An 8,957-nucleotide genomic window follows, 5' to 3' on the forward strand; every position below is an offset into this window, starting at 1 on the left:
AGGGAAACTTGGTTAGAGGCAGGGGACAAGAACACAAATTTCTTTCACAATAGTTCCAAACAAAGGAAAATGATTAAGCATTTAACATTCATCAGAGATGTTGAAGGTCAAATTTGGGATTCTCAAGAAGATATTAGCCCAATAACCATCACATAATTTGATCACATCTTAGCTATACAAAAAGCTCCAACCTTAGGCCTAGAAGAAATTTTTACCCTCTATTCCCAAACTTATCTTTGAGGAGAAAAACTAAAAACTAATGAAAAAGTTTTCTTAGTAAGAAATCCAAACAACTCTAAATCTTTTGAACCTCGATAAATTGCCTGGGCTTGATGGTTTCCTAACAAACTTCTTTTAGAAATGCTTGGACTTTTTAGGTGACAACATAACAAGTTCTCTAGAAGGAGTTAGGAACTCAAGTAAACCTTAAAAAGAAGTAAATAATACCTTTATTAGTCTCATCCCTAAAAAATAGAAACCATAGTCATTTGATTGATTTTCTTGACCTATAGCACTCTATAATACTCTTTACAAATTTCTTACCAAGACTTTGACTAAATGACTTCAATTGCTCTTACCTAACTACATTAGTGAGGATCAAATTGGTGTTGTCTCTATTTGATTGATTTATGATGGAATTATTATAGCATGAGAAGTGATACACTCTATCTAAGTCAACAAAAAACTTAGTATGTTGATCAATCTGGACATAGAAAAGGCATATGATAGAGTAAACTGGAGATTCCTTTGTAAATGTCTGAAAGCTTATGGTTTCTCCAAGAAATGGATAAACTTGATCTTTGAATGCATCTCGACATCAAAATTATCTATCCTGATTATAATAGCTCTCTAGAGGGCTTCTTTAGTATTTCAAGATGTTTAAGGTAGGTGGATCCAATCTCCCCCTTTTGCACATATTGGAGTTTCAACACCTCCTTATGTGTTAGTTAAGCCTTGATATCTTTGCTAGATGTTGATGTAGAAAGAGAGATCATTGTCCTATAGATACAGAATTTAAATAGAAGATGTATAAGTTTGTTCTCTTACTTTTGAATTAATCATCACCTATCCTTAATATCACTTAGGATGATTCCTTTAAAGGAATTTTATAAATAATAATAATAATTTTTTTGTATACTCAATTAGCAACAACCATGTCAAATATGCAAATGGTTTAATTATTTATAATTCAAAAATGAAAAAATTCATAGCAACTACTTTATCAAAAATTGAAAGTTGGTTATAATGAATAAATTTTAGACAAAATGATAAATATAACAAAATGCTATGAGAAATTATTCTTATTAGCTAATTACCTTTTAATCCCTACACATGAGTTGGAGTCAAGGATTTCTTTGTGTCTTAGAAACCATGTCAAATGGAAATGGGGTAAAAGCACAAACCTGTGTCACCCTTTTACAAAGGAATAGGCTAACAAAAGTATAACTGTTCACCTTCAATGACATAAAATTGGTATTATTATTTAGAATTTGAAAATGAAGTAAACTAATGAAATGTGTAGAAATGAATGAAGTTTAGGATTATAATTTTTAATAATTATTTGGAATAAGAAATGATATATTTTCGTATTTTTTTAAAGATAACTTTTTAGTTGCTAAAAAACACTGAAAAATTAGGGGTCTAGTTCCCACCACAAAATGACATGCAAATAAACTTATTTCCCTTTGATCTCAGATTAAATTATAGATAATATATGTTGCTAGACCAATCAAAAATAAAAATTGGCTTTAGACCTATATTTTCTCTCTTATAACGATTCAAGTTTCAACTAATTTAAATCGATAGTTTTCATCTCCCACCACATTTTTCAAAATGCATGTATTCCAACTAGAAGGAAAATTATAGATTCTGGAAGAGGACTCTCTCTAGAACATCATATAATTTTTAAATTTTTTGATATGATTTAATATTTTTTCTTTCACAAAATCGACATCTTCTCAAGTGTTAAAATACGTACTTGTAGAATTTTTTAATTACATTATACTATATCTAATTAAAACACTATGAACTCTATATGATACTATTCATGACTTTGAGCTCTATAAAATGGTGTTTATGTATTATTAACAAATTATAATAAAAAATAGTAAGAGTTATTGAAACGTCAGTTTTGTGAAATAATTTTATTTCTTTAGTGATTGGATTCTAACTAGTATAAAACATGCATTTAATAGACATTTCCAATTGGAAAAGTGTGAGGCCATATATAACTTAGCTAGAATAAATTTTATCAAGATCATGTGTTTCAACAAAATTGATTTTTAGATATAAATAGCCAAATTTAGTGATTTTGAGAAGTCATCTTGAAAGGTGACACAGTTTTGTACTTTTACCCAATGATATTATCTTTAAAATAATATCATGAAAATAAGTTTATCAAAGATACTAGTGTTGAAGTATATGATATTGTTGTTGGATTAAAATTTGTGTGTGTTTTTATATCAAAATTTCATATTACACTATGTGATCACATTTTGTGATCTATCTTCATATTTCATCTCTCTCATCTTTCTATTTTGAAGATGGATCAATGTGATTCAAAATATTGAATTTTTTAAAAAATCACTTACACCCTAATTGAGAAACAATATCAAATAAATTATGGAATGTGAAATTTTGTATATCAACTACAAACCTATCCAAACTGATTTTTTTTGGAACAAAATGATAAAGCATAATGGGTATGTGCAAGATCATGGTGAGCCAAACTATGGCCTTAAGTGACAATGAAAAATTAAGACACCAGTGTAAGTCAACTTGATGTGAAATCTTGAACAAGTTATGAACCTTATATCAAAACTTTATAAGAATGGAATATGTGGTAAACTAAATGGAGTTTCTAAAATAATAGCCCTTTTATGATTAAAAAAAAATTGATTGGTCAAAATTTTAGAATTTCAACGCAAAAATACAAAATTTCCAGGAAAAAATAAGTAGGTGTATGTTTGACCACCTTAATCATAATCAAATGATAATATTCTTTTAAGATTCTAAATATAAGAAGTAGACTTATGCTTAGATGTTATGCATTTTTTTTTTTGTAATTTTATTCCACGTAAATAATTAATTTTGAATTTTATGCTACAACATTTTTTGGATTTAAAAACTCGTGTCTAGCCACTTTAACTCATGCTCAAAACTATATAAAATTAAAATTTATTTTTGTTTTCCTCATAGTAGGGAAAGTATAGAATGTGATACATCTTTCATATTTTGAAAAGGTTATATAGTTTTAAAGTTATAACTTTTTTCCAATCAGTATATAAATAAGCACTTTATAGGTGGGTATATGCAGGATTATGGTAAACCAAACTATGGCCTTAAGTGGCTGTGAAAAATTACCAAATCAAGGTTATGTCAACTTGATGTGTTATTTTAAAGTAGTTACGAACTATATATTTCAAAGTTGTATGAAAAGAATCTATAGGAAATTGAATGTAGTTTGCAAACTAGTTGGCCTTGTATGGAGAAACAATTATTTGATTGGTCAAAATTTTGGATTTTAATGCAGTACTACAAACATTTCAGGGCAACAATAAAAAGTAGGTGTATGTTTGACCACCTTAATCAAAATCAAATGATAATATTTTTCATTATAATTGTAGATATAAGAATTAGACTCATGTTCGGATGTGATACATATTTTTGGGTATTTTTATTCTAGATAAATAATTAATTATGAATTTTCTAACTTAACTTTTTTAGAATTAAAAAAACTCTCATGTTTGACCACCATAACTAATTGAAAACTTTACAACAAAAATAAAATTTATAACAGGTGAAGCATAGAATGTGACACAACTTTTAGATTTCAAAAATATTAAATTATTTGAAAATTATAGTTATTTTTCAATCAGTATGTCATTCATCACTTTAAAGGAATCTTCATTAGAAATTAACTACTAAATACTTATCAAACTAATAATTTGACAACAATTATATCGATAGAATCTTGAGAGTCTTCTCAAGAAACCCTTTTTGTTTCATTGAATTTGGATGAAAAATTGTTGCCAGATGGCCAATCAAAGTCTGAACGTTAGGAAAACATGGCTGAAACATGTTTTTTTGAGTTGACCAAATAGGTTTGGTTAATATTAGGCCTAATCAGGTATTTAATATGGAATCAGACCATGGGTAAAAGTACAAAGCTATGTCACCTTTCAAGTTGACTTATCAGAATGACTAAATTTGAGTATTTCTATCTAAAAAATATTTTTTTCAAACATACGATCTTGATAAAATTATTCTAGCTAAGTTATATATGGTCTAACACTTTTCCAATTGGAAATGTCTATTAAATGCATGTTTTATACTAGTTAGTATCCAATTACTAAAAAAATACAATTATTTCAGAAAACTAATGTTTCAATAACCTTTACTATATTTATTATGATATTTTTAAATAAAATATAGACACCATTTTATAGATCTCAAAGTCAAGAATGTTCTCATATAGAGTTCATAGTTTTTAATTAGATATAGTATATATTGTAATTAAAAAATTCTACAAGTACGTATTTTAACACTTGAGAAGATGTCAATTTTGAGAAAGAAAAATATTTTTAAAAAATTTTAAAATGACATTCTAGAGGAGAGAGTCCTCTTCTAGAATCTATAATTTTTCTTTTGGTTGGAATAGATTTATTTTGAAAAATGTGGTGGGAGATGAAAATGAGATGAACCTCCTTATAGCAATATCGTGAGAATGCTCGAAATAACAGAATACAAAGTGATAGCAGAACTCAGAATGAATCTACTGATCGCAGGCCACTTCGAGGGGGTAACCTCCTTTGAGCAAGCTCAATACAATAAATTCGTCCGCGCCCATCAAGGGCCTCAACCTATTCTTATATACTGAGTACGATCTAGAAAAGTAATACTACCTATGCATGTGGGATAATAAAATATACTCACGGGACGACTTACAAAGCATATGCGTCCAACAACACTACTCTAACAAAATAAACAGAAGGAACACACAGGTTCCTAACAGAAAACTATTGATTTGAATAAGTTGAAATTAGAATCGTTTTAAAAGAGAAAACATAGGTATAAAACCCATTTTTATTTTTTATTGTTCTAGCTACATATATTGTAGATAACATAATCTAAGATCAAAGGAAAATAAGTTTAGCTCCATATAGTTTTGTGGTGGGAACTAGACCCCTAATTTCTAATATTTTTCAGAAATAAAAATTTGTCTTTAAAAAATAGGAAAATATATAATTTATTATTCCAAATAATCATTAAAAATTATAATCCTAAAATTCATCCATTTCTACACATTTCATTAGTTTACTTCATTTTAAAATTCTAAATAATAATACCAGTTTTGTGTCATTGAATGTAAACAACTGCATTTTTGTTAGCCTTTTCCTTTTCAAAAGGGTGATGCAGGTTTGTGCTTTTACCCGAGTACCCAATCTAAAATTGGATACCCATTTTAAAGTCAAGTACTTGAAATGTGGTGGTAAAATACAAATTTTCAAATTTGAGATATTGGGGATGAATTCTACATTTTAAACCAAAAGTCATACAAACATATTTAAATATGTTTTAGATTGATGATATAACGATATTTGAATATTATTATTTTTATATTATTATTATATATTATATAATAAATTTTATTGTTATAATATTATATATGGTATTAAATATGATAAGATAGTATATTAGGATCATAGTACTATATATTATTATATAGTATTTTATATTATCTATAGTATTAGAAATATTATCTATATATTATTAAATATACTACTATAATATATATTTTAACATCGTATTAGAAATTATTACATAATATTTTTATAGTTTATTAAATTACAATATGTCCCAATGAGTCTTAGGACCCCTAGGGACCTATGTACTGATGATATGGGTCGAAGGGCATCGTAGGTTACTTTCGACCCATATGATCAATTACAATATGTCCCTAGGGGTCCTAGGAACCCTAAAGACACATGTCATGTTGAAATAGGTCGAAGATGGTCATAGGTTAATCTACAACCCCCTTCAACCCATATGATTGATTACAATATGTCCCCAGGGTCCTAGAACCCCTAGAGATACATGTCATGATGAAATGAGTCAAAGGTGGTCATATGTTAGCGTATGACCCCCTTTGACACATATTGTTGATTACAATATGTCCCAAGGGGTCCTATGACCCCTAGGGACACATGTCATGATGAAATAGGTTGAAGGGGGTCATAGCTTAGCCTACGACCCCAGTTGACCCATATGATTGGTTACAATATGTCCCTAGGGGTCCTAGGACCGCTAAGGGCATATGTTGTGATGAAATGGGTCGAAGGGGGGCGTAGATTAGCCTATGATCCCCTTTGACCCATATTATCAATTATAATATGTCCCTAGGGGTCCTAGGACCCCTAGGGACACATGTTGTGACGAAGTGGGTCGAAGGGGTTGGATGTTAACCTATGATCCCCTTTGAACCATATGATCAATTACAATATGTCCTAAGGGATCTTAGGACCCCTAGGGACACATGTTATGATCAAATGGGTTGAAGGGGGTCATAGATTAGCCTACAACCACCTTCAACCCATATGATTGATTACAACATGTTATCCCTAGGGATAGGGGTTAACCTATTACCCCCTTTGAACCATATGATCAATTACAATATGTCCCAAGGGATCTTAGGACCCCTAGGGACACATGTCATGATAAAATGGGTTGGAGGAGGTCGTAGATTAGCCTACAACCACCTTCAACCCATATGATTGATTACAATATGTTGTCCCTAGGGGTCCTACCCCTAGGATACATGTCATGATGAAATGGGTCAAAGAGGCTTGTAGGTTAGCCTACGACCCCTTTGATCCATATGATCAATTATAATATGTCCATAAGGGTCCTACGACCCCTAAGGACACATTTCATGTTGAAATGGGTCAAAGGGGGTTGTAGGTTAGCCTACAATTGCTTCAACCCATATGATTGATTATAATATGTCCTTCGGGGTCCTAGGACTCCTAAGGACACATGTCATGATGAAATAGGTCAAAGGGGGTCATAGGCGAAGGGGATCGTAGGTTAGCCTATGACCCCATTCGACCCATATGATCGATTACAATATGTCCCTAGGGGTCCTAGGGGCACATGTCATGATGAAATGGGTCAAAGGGGGTCATAAGTTAGCCTACAACCCTGTTCAACCCATAGATTGATTACTGTTGGTGCAAATAGGTATTTAGTATTTACACTTTACTTAAGTTTACTTAGGTTAGTGCATTGTTTTATTATTTTCCATTATTTTATTATTTCTCTTTATGAGACACTTAGGAGTTTGCGCATCTTCTAGAGTTGTCATGTAGACAACACAAAAGTACACAACTCTAATTATGCACATGGTGTCTACACCACAGGAATTTTCATCATTCACTGAGTTGTCATGTAGACAACATAGTTTTTTGCACTCCTAATTTTGCACATGTTGTCTACAAAATTGATGTCTATGTTTCACCTTTGTAGGCTTATGCTCTCATCATTGCACTTACTTTCATGCATAATGGAGGATAACCCATATCTGGTGGACATGTGCCTAGTTGTTGGACTTATCATGATGCTGATTCTGAGGCATTCTAGATGCATCTCAGAGGCCTTTATATTGAGGCACTCCTAGTGTATTGGTACATAGAATTGAATACTATACAGTTATTTTGATCATACTCTAGTCTAATTTGTTCTTGTGTTTTTGAGTTCCTTGGTCTTGGGTAAAATCTTTCCTAAGGCAGATTCTTACAATTACAATATGTCCCTATGGGTCTTAGGACCCCTAGGAGCACATGTCATCATAAAATGGGTTGAAGGGGGTCATAGGTTGGCCTCTAACCTAGTTCAACCCATAGACCAATTACAATATGTCCCTATGGGTCCTAGGACCCCTAGGGACACATGTCATGATGAAAATGGTCAAAGGACCCATATGATCAATTATAATATGTCCCTAGGGATCCTAAAACCCCTAGGGACACATGTCATGATGAAATGGGTCAAAGGGGGTTGTAGGTTAGCCTATGACCCCCTTCAACCCATATGATCAATTACAATATGTCCCTAGGGGTCTTAGGAACCCTAGGGACACATGTTGTGATGAAAAGGATTGAATGGCCTTTGACCCATATGATATATTGCGATATGTCCCTAGGGGTTCTAGGACCCCTAGGAACACAAATTATGATGAAATGGGTCAAAGGGGTTCGCAGGTTAGCCTACGACCCCTTTCGACCCATATAATTGATTATAATATGTCCCTAGGGGTCCTAGGACCCTTAGAGATACATATTGTGATGAAATGGGTTGAAGGGGATCATAGGTTAGCCTAAAAATGCCTTTGATCCATATGATCAATTACAATATGTCCCTAGGGTCCAAGGACCCATAAGGACATATCCCAGGACCCTTAGGTCCTGGACACATGTCATGATAAAATGGGTCGAAGGGGGTCATAGGTTAGCCTACGACCCCCTTCAACCCATATGATCAATTGCAATATGTCCCAAGGGGTCATAGGACCCTTTTAGACATATGTCTTGATGAAATGAGTTGAAGAAGGTCATAGGTTAGCCTACGATCCCCTTCAATCCATATGATCACTTAAAATATTTCCTAAGGGGTCCTAGGACCCCTAGGGACATATGTCATGATGAAATGGGTCAAAGGGTTTCGTAGGTTAGCCTACGACCCCCTTTGATGGATATGATCGATAATTATGTACTTATAATTAATACTAATATGTAAATTATAATAAATACATATATAAAGTATATGTAATTATAATGTGTGTGTGTGTGATTATCTATGATTATATATATACATTATAATATATAATAAATGTATATAATAATATATAAAATATGTGTGTGTGTGTGTGATTATCTATGATTATATATATACATAATAAT

Source organism: Cupressus sempervirens, chromosome 11, assembly GCF_028749045.1.
Source record: "Cupressus sempervirens isolate cs-2001-9-10 chromosome 11, ASM2874904v1, whole genome shotgun sequence".
In the NCBI taxonomy this organism is placed as follows: domain Eukaryota; kingdom Viridiplantae; phylum Streptophyta; class Pinopsida; order Cupressales; family Cupressaceae; genus Cupressus; species Cupressus sempervirens.